Below are 16782 nucleotides of genomic sequence, written 5' to 3'. Positions count from 1 at the left end.
GATTACGGTGGTGGGAGAATACAGAGAATAGAAGACGAAGATGAATAGGATTTGTGAGGAGATGCAAGACACCCGGTTATGTAAGGGGGAGAACAGTCGTATCTGGACGGGGTATTTGAAGCGGCACGCATGTATTGAAGTGTAGATGGTTGTAGGCTTTTCTTTTTCCATCTCCGCACGGTTCAGTTTTGATATAAGGAGGAGAGTGTTCATACTACAGAGAAATTGGTATACGCCGTTCCGGTTGGAAGTGCTTACAAAGTAGATTGAACGTCCTACAGAAATTACTACATCAACCAATAGAAAACCACTTATTTTCTGACGTATATGAAACCCATATGTCAGAGACTCATGGGTGGACATTGCAAATTACTCGCAACAAAAAACAATGTTGTCAGAAGATTATTATACAATACGGAAAACATTAAACCATCTGTAAATTCATTAATTAGACTGATGTTTTGGTACAGGGAACATAGGGTGGTGGTCCACAAAACATATACAACCATGTTGAAAATGCATATGAGACAAAAATGGACCACCTGCCACAGCACTGAGGAAACATTCTCTGCCTCGTACAATAGTTCTACTAAAAGACATACAAAATATACACATGAAAAGCATTTATAGACGTACTAAAGGTAGCCGCTAGATAAGTTACGGCGGAAGGAGAAATGTTGTGAACAGGCAACATGGCTCCGGAGGAAAATCTGCAAAATATACATATATATATATATTTGTACATACACAGACAAATAGTACACGTACATAATATTATATATATGATCCCATGCAATCATGGCCAACACAGAGCACGGAAACGGACCCCCTTCTCCATCACCGACGAACCTCCAATAGACAGCACTGAAATGTTGCAAACATCAATCAACCTTCTTCACGGATGTACGATTCGAAGCGGAGGAGCTGGCTTGTCCTTCAGACCTTACACCACTGGGGCTGCCACAGTTGGTATCTTCGCATTTCTGCCCGACACTTGGAACATGAGGAAGTGGCTGCATGGAGTCTGCATCATCCTCGAACCCATAGAAATCATCATGAAAATTCCAAAGAGATGAGCCCGAAGTAGGGCTATCCGAGATAGAGCCGTAGGGGCAAGGATCTTTATGGACAATAGCCACTGGATCGGATAGTTGAATCGGGACAATAGGATCAAAATGATCCTTCGAATCTGCTTCTTTCGATTCTGAACTACCATTGTCAACTGAAGCGGAGTCAGAGTCAACCGGCTGGGCAAAGAGCATATATAGATCATCCCACATGTCTTCATAGGCATTAACATAGCATTTTCCGATGCGAGATTCCCACAAAAAAAACAAAGCCGTACGAGACAACCAACATTAATGCACATTGTCATACGTGTTACCATTATAAAATGCATATAACAACATTCCCACAGAATATAAAAGAAAAAGGTACCTTGCAGAATTCCTTCCAAGTAGAGTCATGCGCGGTGACAAAACGTAGCGTAGTGTTGCAGACAACATCCCTGCGGGCAATGAGCCTCCCGAAAGCATCATGTCTCTCACGTAGGAACTTGACGACATACTTTCCCCAACGAATGTCAATCTTAAGCTCATGATGTTTACGAACCGCTGCCAACGCATCAGTTATGGCTAAGGTGTTCTCCTTATCAGGATGGAAACGTCCGTTTTTGGCATGTTTCAGCAGTTTACTGACAAAAGTTCGCTCCATATCCTTGGTCCATTTGGAACAATAGAACATATAATGCTGATAATAGAACCCATCGGGCCACATCATAGGGTATTTCCACAAATAGTATGTTGAGGGAATGTACAAAAAAAGGAAAGGAAGTTGCAGAACACAAAAGGAACATTCAGTCGCATTTATAGTGGTAACATGGGGAATATTTTTGCATTTTATGGACAATAAACAGAATTCAGGTGAAAATTGTGTGTGAAGTAAGAGAGAATAGTCTGTAGTAATTAAAATGTCAGTTGCATAACATTAAGGTAGGTGATTGTAATTAATGGAAAGATATGGCAGTTGTGTAAGAATGGACGTGTCTAAGCATTAATTGCATATGCAGGGGATGTAGAGTGAAGTGCAGGCTGCTGCCATTTAGGAAGAATGGCACAATGTTTATTCTATGCAGCATGTGCCCAATAAATGCAGAGGCGTTGGATGTATAAAGAAATGCAGTATGTAGCCATTTTCAGACAATGATATCAAATTTATTATCTGCAGCAGGTGGACATTGAATGCTCGAAGTTGTGTGATAATGAATGAAGTAGTTGGGGGGATAGGTAGTTTGTATGAATTAATGCAGAACTCGAAAGTGAAGTGATGGAATTGCGACTTCAGAATGAATGCAGTAGTTGGAACTGAGGATAATATATTATGTGTAAAAGGATGTATGGAATTCAAGTAAGCTGTATTGGAAATTAAGCACGTGAGAGGGTAAGACACAGTAAGATTAAATTGCTCAACTTGTCACCAGCAACTTTAGTAAGGCAGGAGAGACGTAACAAGCATAAGAAAATAATCGAATGATTGCATACATTATAATGGAAGTAGTTTACAAAGTTTTAAATGGCACACGATTGGAGAAAACTTACTTGTCAGAGCACTCATTGGGTCAAGTCAAAATTGCATAACGTAAAACAAGGAAGAAGTGCTGAGATTGAAAAAAAAGTATATACAGTCGGAGTGATTAAGCAAGCTTAAATATTGAGCGAGTATGCAAGAGTAATAAGCAAAAGAAGTAATAAGACGATCAAGTAATTGTGTAACCGTGTATGACTCCTATTCTCTACATGTAGACGATCATTCAAACATTTTATCTGAGTCTCGTAGCCTGATATACGATTGAACAGCCTATGAATAATCTCTTTTGACCTGCGGCACATGGACGGGTCGACCCATTCAAACGTGCCGCAGTAATGACCCTAATTGTAAAGACAGGTATGAGGTGAGTAAATGTGTCTTACATATACGAAATAAGCAACATTGAATGCGTAAATCGTACATGCTCAGAATAGCATGTACCACATTTCAAAAAAAATATTTTATAGCTGTGAACAGGAGTTTACTGAAAGAACGAACCGCGTTGCCAGGGCACCCGCGTAACCTCCGTCCTGAATTAAGGGTAGTCCATGATGTGCGTAAGTGAACATCCCTACCACAACGGCAAACACGAAAAACAGATTCGGTTGAAGCAGAAGAATGTTGCTTACTACCCATTCTGCCTTCATCATTGGTACTACAGAAATCGTTTTGGAAAGGAGCGGTATCCATGAACGATGATCTAGACAGTAATGGTGGAGCGATGGGGAGTCATCTCATAAAAAACGAATGGGATAATCAGAAATTGCTTTAAATTTTGTCCAGAGAGGATTACAAACTCACCGACGTCGTCGGATGGGAGTGCGGAAAACTGAAATTACATAAACCCTAAAAATGGAGATAATTGTTCAGGGCAAAATTACAACCTGTTACATATATCAGGGGATTTTTCGTTACGGAGAATGTTTGGATAAAGATAAGCTTACCGTGAAGATAATGGATGAATTCGTCCAGTACAACGGATCGGTGGGAGGACCCTCTTTCGGCAAAAAAACAGCTTAAAACAGAAATTGGGGAAAGAGAGGGAAGGGAAATGACGAGGCGAGGGGCAGGAGCGATGGGAATATGCGTAATATAAATTGTTCAAATAGAAGGGGGCATTAACGTAATAGAACAAGTACATCGTGGAAGTAATACATGAAGGTAAATAGAAGAAAAAGGATAGATTGCGAAATTAATCCCTATAGGTAAGCATTGGGCTATCTATCCCACCTCAACCAATCCAACTAGCAATCCAAAATTAATCCGGAGGGGGGGATACGAAGTGGGGGAAAGTGAACATGACCTAAGGGGATAGGGATAGGGGTGTAGTTATTACCATGAATGGCTTGATTTGTTCCACATTGTGTGTACGTATGTATGTATAAATACCCCCTTACACATCCTATATTTCTTCACGTTTCAAACAATTGTCCAAGTAATTTCTTTCACATCAAAGAAACTTGTTCATGATTCTCTCTAGAGCCCACAAATGTTTGAAGTTTTCTTCAAACAAATCCTTCTGAAGAAGAGAAATTAATCCAAGAGTTGAGAAGGGCTTGTCACTCTATGATAGATAGATATTCTAAAATAGTAGATTGTATTTGGTACAAATTTTATTTTAGAGTATTCTAACACGTGGCCTTTTTCTTTTTTTATTTGTTTGATGAAATTGACAGGTGTTAAAAAAAATAAAAGTAATTACCAATTAAAATGTCGATCTCCACTTGGAAGCCAGCACAATCTAGCATGACAAACTTTTCAGTTCGGGGCATGATGAACAAGCACCAAGAGAAGGATAAGGTGGTGGTGGTATTGGGTGCCACTGGCACAGGCAAATCGCGCCTGGCGATAGACCTCGCCACCCGTTTCGGGGCAGAGGTCATCAACTCGGACAAAATTCAGGTCTACAAGGGGCTTGACATAGTAACTAATAAGGTGAGCAATGAGGAATGCCGCGGCGTGCCACACCATTTGCTTGGAATCATTGATCCCGAGGTGGATTTCACTGTACATGATTTTGTGCATCATGCATTGCTGGCTACTGATGCCATCGTACAAAAGAATCGGTTGCCAATCATTGCTGGAGGGTCCAATTCCTTCATACAGGCACTTGTCAATTACAACACTGAGTTTTCATCAAAGTACGAATGTTGCTTTCTCTGGTTGGACGTGGCGATCCCGGTCTTGCTCTCGTACGTGTCGAAAAGGGTTGATCAGATGGTGGATAGCGGGTTGATGGAGGAGGGCAAGGCATTTTTTGACCCAAAAGTTCGTGACTATGATTATTGGATTAGGCGTGCCATCGGGGTCACCAAGATGGATGAATTCTTCAGGAGTCAGGGTCTTGTCGATGGTGATACTAGGGCTAAGCTTCTTAAGGCAGCTATTGATGAAATTAAGATGAATACTTGCAAATTTGCTTGCCGTCAAGTTGAAAAGATTTTGAGGATGAGGGAGGAATTTGGGTGGCAGATCTACCGGTTGAACGCCACAGAGGTATTCCTTCGATGTGGTGGAGATGCCAATGAAGCATGGAAGAAATTGGTGCTGAAGCCGAGTACGAACATGGTGGCTAGTTTCATTTGCAAAGAAAACATAGATCCGAAACCTACTGCATAGACTCAAGAATTTGTGTGTTAAACATTATAAGCGTAATAATAACTACAAGTTTGTATAAAAGGGAAACAAACTTGCTTTAATAAAACCGTGCAAAACCGCTAAATTATAAACATTCTCAGAATTTGACGAAACTTGACCCAAACATTAGTCTAGACCCAAGAATTTGTGTGATAAATTTGCTAAGTGTAATAACAACTACAAGTTTGTATAAAAGGGAAACAAACTTGCTTTAATAAAACTGTGTAAAACAGCTAAATTTTGAGCATTTTAAGACTTCGACGAAACTCTACCCAAACGTTGCTATAGACCCAAGTGTAATAATAATTACAAGTTTGTATAAAAGGGAAACAAACCTGCTTTAATAAAATCGTGCAAAACAACTAAACGTTGAACGTACTTAGAATTCAATGAAACTTGACCCAAACGTTAATCTAGACCCAAGAATTTGTGTGGTAAATTTCTTAGCGTAATAATAACTACAAGTTTGTATAAAAGGGAAACAAACTTACTTTAATAAAACCGTGCAAAACATCAAAATTTTGAAAGATCTCAGAATTCGACGTAACTTGACCCGAATATTTGTCAAGACCGAAGAATTTGTGTGGTAAATGTGCTAAGCGTAATAATAACTACAAGTTTGTATAAAAGGAAAACAAACTTGCTTTAATAAAACGTGCAAAACAGCTAACTTATGTACGCTCTCAAAATTCGACTAAACTTGACACAAACGTTGCTCTAGACGAAGAAATTGTGGGTTAAATTTTCTAATCGTAATAATAACTACAAGTTTGATAAAAGAGAACCAAACTTGTTTTAATAAAACCGTGCAAAACAGCTAAATTTTGAATGTTCTCAGAATTCGACGAAACTTGACCTAAACGTTGGTGTAGACCTAAGAATTTGTGTGGTAATTTTGCTAAGCGTAATAATAACTACAAGTTTGAATAAATTGGAAACAAACTTGCTTTAATGAAACTGTGCAAAGCAGCTAAATTTTAAAGGTTCTAATAATTCGACGAAACTTGACCCAAACGATGGTCTAGACCAAAGAATTTGTGTGATAAATTTGTTAACTGTAATAATAACTACAAGTTTGTATAAAATGGAAACAAACTTGCTTTAATAGAACCGCGCAAAACAGCTAAATTTTGAGCATTTTAAGAATTCGACGAAACTTGACCCAAATATTGGTCTCGACCCAAGAATTTGTGTGGTAAATTTGCTAAGTGTAATAATAACTACAAGTTTGTATAAAAGGGAAACAAACTTGCTTTAATAAAACCGTGCAAAACAGCTAACTTATGTACGTTCTCAAAATTCGACTAAACTTGACCCTAACGTTGTTCTAGACCAAGAATTTATGGGTTAAATTTTCTAACCGTAATAATAACTACAAGTTTGATAAAAGAGAAACAAACTTGTTTTAATAAAACCGTGCAAAACAACTAAATTTTGAATGTTCTCAGAATTCGACGAAACTTGACCTAAACGTTGGTCTAGACCAAAGAATTTGTGTGGTAATTTTGCTAAGCGTAATAATAAGTACAAGTTTGAATAAATGGAAACAAACTTGCTTTATTAAAATTATGCAAAACAGCTAAAATTTGAACGTTGACCAAAACGTTGATCTAGACCTAATAGTTTGTCTGGTGAATTTGCTTAGCGTAATAATTACTACAAGTTTGTATACAAGAGAAAAAGCTTGTTTTAATAAATCGTGCAAAACAGCTAAATTTTGAACGTTCTCAGAATTCGGCAAAACTTGACCCAAACGTTGCTCTAGACCCAAGAATTTGAGTGTTAAATTATCTACGTGTAATAATAACTACAAGTTTGTATAAAAGGGAAACAAACTTTATACAAACTTGCTTTACTAAAATCGTGCAAAACAGCTAAATTTTGAACGTTCTCAGAATTCAACTAAACTTGACCCAAACGATGGTCTAGAACCAAGAATTTGTGAGAAAAATTTGCTAAGCATAATAATAACTGCATGTTTGTATAAAAGAAAAACAAACTTGCTTTAATAAAACCGTGCAAAACAGCTAAATTTTGAACGTCCTCAGACTTCGACGAAACTTGACCCAAACGTTGGTCTAGACACAAGAATTGTGTGATAAAGTTTCTAAGCGTAATAATAACTACAAGCTTGTATAAAAGAGAAACAAACTTGTTTTAATAAAACCATGCAAAACAGTTAAATTTTCAACGTTCTCAGAATTCGATGATACTTGACCCAAACGTTGGTCTAGACTCAAGAATTTGGGTGCTAAATTTGCTTAGCTTAATAATAACTACAAATTTGTATATAAGGGAAACAAACTTGCTTTAATAAAACCGTGCAAAACAGCTAAATTTTAAACGTTCAAAAAATTTAAGGAAACTTGACCCAAACGTTGCTCTAGACCAAAGATTTTGTGTGTTAATTTTTTAAGCGTAATAATAAGTACAAGTTTGTATAAAAGGAAAACAAACTTGCTTTCACAAAACCGTGCAAAACAGCTAAATTTTGAACATTATCAGAATTCAACAAAACATGACCCAAAACGTTGGTGTAGACCCAAAAATTTGTGTGTTAAATTTGCTAAGCGTAATAATAAATATAAGTTTGTATAAAAGGAAAACAAACTTGCATTAATAAACCGTGCAAAACAGCTAAATTTTTAATGTTTTCAAAATTCGATGAAACATGATCCAAATGTTGCTCTAGACCCAATAATTTGTGTGTTAAATGTTCTAAGCGTAATAATAACTACAAGTTTGTATAAAAGGTAAACAAACTTGCTTTAATAAAACCGTGCAAAACCGCTAAATTTTGAACATTCTCAGGATTCAACAAAACTTGACCCAAACGTTGGTCTAGACCCAAGAATTTGTGTGATAAATTTGCTATGTTTAATAATTACAAGTTTGTATAAAAGGGAAACAAACTTACTTTAATAAAATCGTGCAAAACAGCTAAATTTTGAGCATTTTAAGAATTTGACGAAACTCTACCCAGACGTTGCTATAAACCCAAGAATTTGTGTGTTAAATTTTCTAAGCGTAATAATAACTACAAGTTTGTATAGAAGGGAAACAAACTTGCTTTAATAAAACCGTGCAAAACAACTAAATTTTGAAAGTTCTCAGAATTCGACGTAACTTCACCCAAATATTGGTCTAGACCCAAGAATTTGTGTGTTAAATTTGCTAAGCGTAATAATAACTACAAGTTCGTATAAAAGGGAAACAAACTTGCTTTAATAAAACCGTGGAAAACAACTAACTTATGTACATTCTCAAAATTCGACTAAACTTGACCCAAACGTTGCTCTAGACCAAGAATTTGTGGGTTAAATTTTCTAAGCGTAATAATAACTACAAGTTTGATAAAAGAGAAACAAACTTGTTTTAATAAAACCGTGCAAAATAATTAAATTTTGAATGTTCTTAGAATTCGACGAAATTTGACCTAAACGTTGGTCTAGACCGAAGAATTTGTGTGGTAAATTTGCTAAACGTAATAATAACTACAAGTTTGAATAAATGGGAAACAAACTTGCTTTAATAAAATTGTGCAAAACAACTAAAATTTGAACGTTCTCTGATTTCGACGAAACTTGACCTAAACGTTGATCTAGACCCAATAATTTGTGTGGTGAATTTGCTTAGCGTAATAATAACTACAAGTTTGTATACAAGAGAAAAAGCTTGTTTTAATAAATCGTGCAAAACAGCTAAATTTTGAACGTTCTCAGAATTCGACAAAACTTGACCCAAACGTTGCTCTGGACCCAAAAATTTGAGTGTTAAATTATCTACGTGTAATAATAACTACAACTTTGTATAAAAGGGAAACCAACTTTATACAAACTTGCTTTACTAAAATCGTGCAAAACAGCTAAATTTTGAACGTTCTCAGAATTCAACTAAACTTGACCCAAATGATGGTCTAGAACCAAGAATTTGTGTGAAAAATTTGCTAAGCGTAATAATAACTACATTTTGTATAAAAGGAAAACAAACTTGCTTTAATAAAACCGTCCAAAACAGCTAAATTTTGAACGTTCTCAGACTTCGACGAAACTTGACCCAAACGTTGGTCTAGACTCAAGAATTTATGTGATAAATTTGCTTAGCGTAATAATAACTACAAGTTTGTATATAAGGGAAACAAACTTGCTTTAATAAAATCGTGCAAAACAGCTAAATTTTGAACGTTCGCAAAATTCGATGAAACTGGACCCAAACGTTGCTCTAGACCCAAGATTTTGTGTGTTAATTTTTTAAGCGTAATAATAACTACAAGTTTGTATAAAAGGAAAATAAACTTGCTTTCATAAAACCGTGCAAAATAGTTAAATTTTGAACGTTATCAGAATTCGACAAAACATGATCCAAACGTTAGTCTAGACCCAAGACATTGTGTGGTAAATTTGCTAAGCGTAATAATAACTACAAATATGTATAAAAGGGAAACAAACTTGCTTTAATAAAACCATGCAAAATAGCAAAATTTTGAACGTTTGCATTATTCGATAAAACTTGACCAAAACGTTGGTCTAGACCCAAGAATTTCTGTGGTAAATTTGTTAAGCGTAATAATAATTACAAGTTTGTATATAAGGGAAACAAAGTTGCTTTTATAAAATCGTGCAAAATAGCTAAATTTTGAGCATTCTCAAAATTCGACGATACTTGACCAAAACGTTGGTCTAGACCCAAGAATTTGTGTGGTAAATTTTTTAAGCATAATAATAACTACAAATTTGTATAAAGAGAAACAAACATGCTTTAATAAAACCGTGCAAAACAGCTAAATTTTGAACATTCTCAAAATTCGATTAAACTTGACCCAAACGTTGATCTAGACCAAAGAATTTGTGTGTTAAATTTTCTAAGCAAAATAATAACTACAAGTTTGTATAAAACGGAAACAAACTTGCTTTAATAAAACCGTGCAAAACAGCTAAATTTTGAACGTTCTCAAAATTCGACGAAACATGAGCGAAACGTTGGTCTAGACCTAAGAATTAGTGTGGTAAATTTGCTAAGCGTAATAATAACAAGTTTGTTAAAAGGGAAACAAAATTGCTTTAATGAAATCGTGCAAAATAGCTAAATTTTGAATGTTCTAAGAATTCAACGAAACTTGACTCAAACGTTGATCTGGATCCAAGAATTTGTATAGTAAATTTGCTAAACGTAATAATAACTACAAATTTATATAAAAGGGAAACAAACTTGCTCTAATAAAACTGTGCAAAACAGCTAAATTTTGAACGTTTTCAGAATTCGATGAAACTTGACCCAAACATTGGTCTAGACCAAAGAATTTGTGTGGTAAAATTTGCTATGCATAATAATAACTACAAGTTTGTTTAGTAGGTAAACAAACTTGCTTTAATAAAACAGTGCAAAACAGCAAAATTTTGAACGTTCTCCGAATTCGATGAAAAAATATTGGTCCAGACCCAAGAATTTGTGAGGTAAATTTGCTAAGTGTAATAATAACTACAAGTTTGTATAAAAGGGAAAAGAACATCCTGTAATAAAATCGTGCAAAATAGCTAAATTTTGAACCTTTTCAGAATTCAATGAAACTTAACCAAAACGTTGGTCTAGACCCAAGAATTTGTGTGGTAAATTTGTTAAAGTAATAATAACTACAGGTTTGTGTAAAAGGGAAACTAACCTGCTTTAATAAAACCGTGCAAAACAGCAAAATTTTGAACGTTCTCAGAGTTCGACGAAATTTGACCCAAACATTGGTCTAGACCAAAAATTTGTGTTGTAAATTTGCTAAGTATAATAATAACTACATGTTTGTATAAAAGAGAAACAAACTTGCTTTAATAAAACCTGTAAAACGGCAAAATCTCGAACGTTTTCAGAATTCGACGAAACTTAAACCCAAACGTTGGTCTAGACCCAAGAATTTGTGTGGTAAATTTGCTAAGTGTAATAATAACTATAAGTATGTATAAAAGTAAAACAAAACTTGGTTTAATAAAACCGTGCAAAACAGCTAATTTTTAAACGTTCTCAGAATCCGACGAAACTTGACCCAAGCATTGGTCTACACCCATGAGTTTTTGCAGTAAATTTGCTAAACTTAATAATAACTACAAGTTTTTATAAACGGGAAACATACTTGCTTTAATAAAATCGTGCAAAACTGCTAAATTTTGAATGTTCTCAGAATTCGACAAAACTTGACCTAAGCGTTGCTCTAGAGCCATGAATTTGTGTGGTAAATTTGCTAAGCGTAATAATAACTACAAGTTTGTATAAAAGAGAAACAAAGTTGCTGTAATAAAACCGTGCAAAACAGCTTAATTTTGAACGTTCTCAGAATTCGACGAAACTTGACTCAAATGTTGGTCTAGGCCCAAGAAGTTGTGTGGTAAATTTTCTAAGTGTAATAATAACTACAAGTTTAAATAAAAGGGAAACAAAATTGCTTTAATAAAAGCGTGCAAAACAGCTAGTGTGGCATAAGGAGTAGTAGTGTGGGATATCCTCATACTCAATACGCTGCACAATAGTAGCCCCACAAGTTTGGATTTTAAAGTCTTCAAGGCGCGGTTTGAAAAGATCCAATTCAATGCATGCCCTTGCCTTGGAGAGCTTGGACTGATTGAGTGTAGCATCGTCAATCATGCTCGCCACCGTGAATAGAACTTCCTTGCGGAACTGATGTGCTGGCAGCTCCGGGAAACTAACCTAAACCGGCACAATTGATGACCCCTGAGACGGTGTGAAAGTAGGAGTCCACTTGAAGATGCGCATTAGGTACCCCTGGATATACCAAATACGCCTCAGCCACAGGTGAGTATAATCTGCTTCACAGGATAGGAAAATTAAGACATGCCTGTTGTTCAGCATACTAACTATGAATTTGTTTTTTATGCCAGTTTTCGCGATCAGTTTGTGCAGCATGTTGTACGAGGGTGCTCCATGCGAAAATTTTCCCACGAGTGCAAATCTGAATGGAGCTGCGAGTAATTCGGTCTCAACATCTGTCAACAGCAATTTTGGACCTTTGTCGCCAGCCAAAACTGTACCGATAGCAGGAGGTGGCGAGTCCGCAGAAAAATATTTGTGGGGTGCCGTATTTGCAGTTTTCGAGGCCCGAGATAGCGCCACAACTTCAGCGAATGTTTTCCTCCGATGATTCGTCATCGGAATCGATGAAGGCGGCTGCTGAAGCTGGTCGGTTGACTGAGTTGACCCGGTTGACGCGGTCAAAGGGGGTTGACATGGAGAGTTAACCGAGTCAACTCAGTAAACATTCACTGTTGACCGTCAATGGCTGTCGGAGGAGGCGACAACGGCGTTGCTCCGATGGTCGAAACAGAGCGGATGGTCTGATGCGCCATGACGAGGCGAGGTGAACGGTGGTGGTCCGCCGGCAAACGGAGGCGTGACGGCGGCGCAACGGCAGTCCGAAGGGCGGCGACGGCGAAAATGGGAGAAATGCAAGATCTTCTCGTACCGGTAATGAAATTCAACAGGATAGGTCTCAAAAGATTCGCAGTGAGCAAAGGAAGCGGACGATCGTGGTCCGTGACCATGGGTTGGCTCACCGGCGGCGAATCGACGGAAAAACGTGGCCGTGATCGTGGACCTAGCCCATCGTCTACAGTGGATGATTCTTCAAATTACTTGAGGGGAAAGCTTCTACTCATCAAGGCGAGTCGATCCATGTATCGAATGACCGTCAACACACCGGGAAACGGCTGGATATTAGAGAGAAGTGGCCGACGATATTAGGGCGAAAAACTGACGACTTCAGCAAATTTAGCGAGCGCGTCCGGCAGAGTCCAGCGGCGGTTCAGTGCAAAATCAGCATCATTATGACGGATTTTCAGAGGCGCTTCCACTGGAGGGGCGCGTGTGCTTTCACTTGCCGGTGGAATTTTCTGGCTACCGGCCGGCGGCGGCGCGGCAGCATCGCCGCGGTGGAGGAGGAGGTGGGTTGTCTGTTGGTGGGCTGACTGTCTTGCACGATTTTATTAAAGAAATTTTATTTCCCATTTACACAAACTTGTAGTTATTATTACGCTTAGCAAATTACCACAAAAATTCTTGGGTCTAAACCAATATTTGGGTCAAGTTTCGTCGAATTCTAAGAACGTTCAAAATTTAGCTGTTTTTGCACGATTTTATTAAAGCAAGTTTGTTTCCTTTTTATACAAACTTGTAGTTATTATTCCGCTTAGCAAATTTACCACACAAATTTTTTATCTAGATCAACGTTTGGGTCAAATTTCGTCGAATTTTGAAAACGTTCAAAATTTAGTTGTTTTGCACGGTTTTATTAACAAGCTTGTTTTTCTTTTATACAAATTTGTGTAGTTTTATTACGGTTAGCAAATTTACCATATAAATTCTTGGGTCTAGACCAACATTTGGGTCAAATTTCCTCGAATTTTTAAAAATTTAGCTGTTTTGCACGATTTTATTAAAGCATGTTTGTTTCTCTTTGATACAAACTTGTAGTTATTATTACACTTATCAAATTTAACACACAAATTCTTGGGTCTAGACCAGTATTTTTTCATCAAATTCTGAGAACGTTCAAAATTTTGCTGTTTTTCACGATTTTATTAAAGCAAATTGCTTACCTATTATACAAACTTTTAGTTATTATTACGCTTAGCAAATTTTAATATACAAATTCTTGGGTCTAGACCAACGTTTGGGTCAAGTTTCGTCGAATTCTGAAAGCGTTCAAAATTTAACTGTTTTGCACAGTTTTATTAAAGCAAGTTTGTTTTCCTTTTATACAAACTTGTAGTTATTATTACGCTTAACAAATTTACCACAAAATTCTTGGGTCAAAATCAACGTTTGGGTCAAGTTTCGTTGAATTCTTACAACATTCAAAATTTAGCTATTTTGCACGGTTTTATTAAAGCAAGTTTTTTTCCTTTTATAGAAACTTGTCGTTACTATTACGCTTAGAAAATTTATCACACAAATTCATGGGTCTAGATCTTTTGGATCAAGTTTCGTCGAATTCTGAAAACGTTCAAAATTTAGCTGTTTTGTACGGTTTTATTAGAATAAGTTTGTTTCCTTTTATACAAACTTGTAGTTATTACTACGCTTAACAAATAACCACACAAATTTTTGGATCTGGACCAACGCTTAGATCAAGTTTCGACGAATTTTGAGCACAATCAAATTAAAGAAAGTTTGTTTTCCTTTTAAAACTTGTAGTTACTATTACGTTTACCAAATTTACAACACAAATTCTTTGGTCTAAACCAACGTTTGGGACCAGTTTCGTCGAATTATGAGAACGTTCAAAATTTAGCTTTTTTGCACGATTTTATTAAAGCATGTTTGTTTCCCTTTAATAAAACTTGTAGTTATTATTTCCTTAGCAAATTTACCACACAAATTCTTGTGTCTAGACCAACGTTTGGATCATGTTCATTCGAATTATGAGAAGATTCATAATTTAGCTACTTTGCAGGGTTTTATTGATGTAAATTTGTTTTCATTTTATATAAACTTGTAGTTATTATTACGCTTACAAAATTTTGGGTCTACACCAACGTTTGAGTCATGTTTCGTCGAATTCTGAGAACGTTCAAAATTTAGTTGTTCTGCACGATTTTATTAAAGCAAGTTTGTTTTCCTTTTATACAAACTTGTAGTTATTATTACGCTAAGCAAATTTAGCACATAACTTCTTGGGTCTAGATCAACGTTTGGGTCATATTTTGTCGAATTGTGAGAAAGTTCAAAATTTAGCTGTTTTGCTCGATTTTATTAAAGCAAGTTGGTTTCCCTTTTATACAAACTTGTAGTTATTATCATGCTAAGCAAATTTAACACACAAATTCTTGGGTCTAGACCAACGATAGGGTCAAATTTCATCGAATTCTGAGAACGTTCAAAATTTAATTGTTCTGAACGATTTTATTAAAGCAAGTTTGTTTCCCTTTTATACAAACTTGTTGTTATTATTACGCTTAACAAATTTACCACACAGATTATTAGATCTAGACCAACGTTTGTATCAAGTTTCGTCGAATTCTGAGAACGTTCAAAGTTTAGCTGTTCTTAACGGTTTTATTAAAGCAAGTTATTACGCTTAGCAAATTTACCACACAAATTCTTGGGTCTAGACCAACGCTTGGGTCATGTTTCGTCGAATTCTAAGAACGTTCAAAATTTAGTTGTTTTGCACGGTTTTAATAAAGCAAGTTTGTTTCCTTTTTGTACAAACTTGTAGTTATTATTCCGCTTGACAAATTTACCACACAAATGTTTGTGTCTAGACCAACCTTTGGGTCAAGTTTCATCGAATTTTGGAAACGTTCAAAATTTAGTTGTTTTGCACGGTTTTATTAAAGCAAGTTTGTTTTCCTTTTATACAAATTTGTAGTTTTTATTACGGTTAGCAAATTTACCACACAAATTCTTTGGTCTAGACCAACGTTTGGGTCAAGTTTCGTCGAATTCTGAGAACGTTCAAAAATTAGATGTTTTGCACGATTTCATTAAAGCATGTTTTTTCTCTTTTATATAAACTTGTAATTATTATAACAGTTAGTAAATTTACCACACAAATTCTTGGGTCTAGACCAACATTTTCTAATCAAATTCTGAGAACGTTCAATATTTTGCTGTTTTTCACGATTTTATTATAGCAAGTTTGTTTACCTATTATACAACTTGTAGTTATTATTACGCTTAGCAAATTTTACCATACAAATTCTTGGGTCTAGACCAACGTTTGGGTCAAGTTTCGTCGAATTCTGAAAGCGTTAAAAATTTAGCTGTTCTGCATAGCTTTATTAAGGCAAGTTTGTTTTCATTTTATACAAACTTGTAGTTATTATACGCGTAGCAAATTTACCACATAAATTCTTGGGTCCAGATCAATGTTTGGGTTATGTTTCGTCGAATTCTGAAAACGTTCAAAATTTAGCTGTTTTGCACGATTTTATTAAAGCATGTTTGTTTCCCTTTTATACAAACTTGTAGTTATTATTACGCTAAGCAAATTTAGCACACAAATTCTTGGGTCTAGACCAACGTTTGGGTCAAGTTTTGTCGAATTCTGAGAAGGTTCAAAATTTAGCTGTTTTGCTCAGTTTTATTAAAGCAAGTTGGTTTCCCTTTTATACAAATATATAGTTATTATCATGCTTAGCTAATTCAACACACAAATTCTTGGGTCTAGACCAACGTTATAGTCAAATTTCGTCAAATTCTGAGAACGTTCAAAATTTAGTTGTTCTGAACGGTTTTATTAAAGCATATTTATTTTTCTTTTGTACAAACTTGTAGTTATTATTATGCTTAACAAATTTACCACGCAAATTCTTGGGTATAGACCAACGTTTGGGTGAAGTTTCTTCGAATTCTGAGAACTTTCAAAATTTAACTGTTTTGCACGGTTTTATTAAAGTAAGTTTGTTTCCCTTTTATACAAACTGGTAGTTATTATTAGGCTTAGATAATTTACCACACAAATTCTTGGGTCTAGACCAACGTTTAGGTCAAGTTTCGACGAATTCTGAGCACTGTCAAAATTTAGTTGATTTGCAAGGTTTATTAAAGCAAGTTTGT

The 16782-nt window shown here is 35.9% G+C and overlaps 1 pseudogene; it reads left to right on the top strand.

The window, feature by feature from the left end:
- Window positions 1-4296: 4296 nt before the first annotated feature.
- On the top strand, window positions 4297-5205 carry LOC148789409 (adenylate isopentenyltransferase 5, chloroplastic pseudogene; annotated as a pseudogene).
- The last annotated feature ends 11577 nt before the right edge of the window (window positions 5206-16782 follow it).

Source organism: Sesamum indicum, linkage group LG1, assembly GCF_026168435.1.
Source record: "Sesamum indicum cultivar Baizhima isolate 11 linkage group LG1, ASM2616843v1, whole genome shotgun sequence".
Classification (NCBI taxonomy): domain Eukaryota; kingdom Viridiplantae; phylum Streptophyta; class Magnoliopsida; order Lamiales; family Pedaliaceae; genus Sesamum; species Sesamum indicum.
The sequence above is the reverse complement of the archived record's forward strand: the minus strand, read 5'-3'. Positions and strand labels throughout refer to the sequence as shown.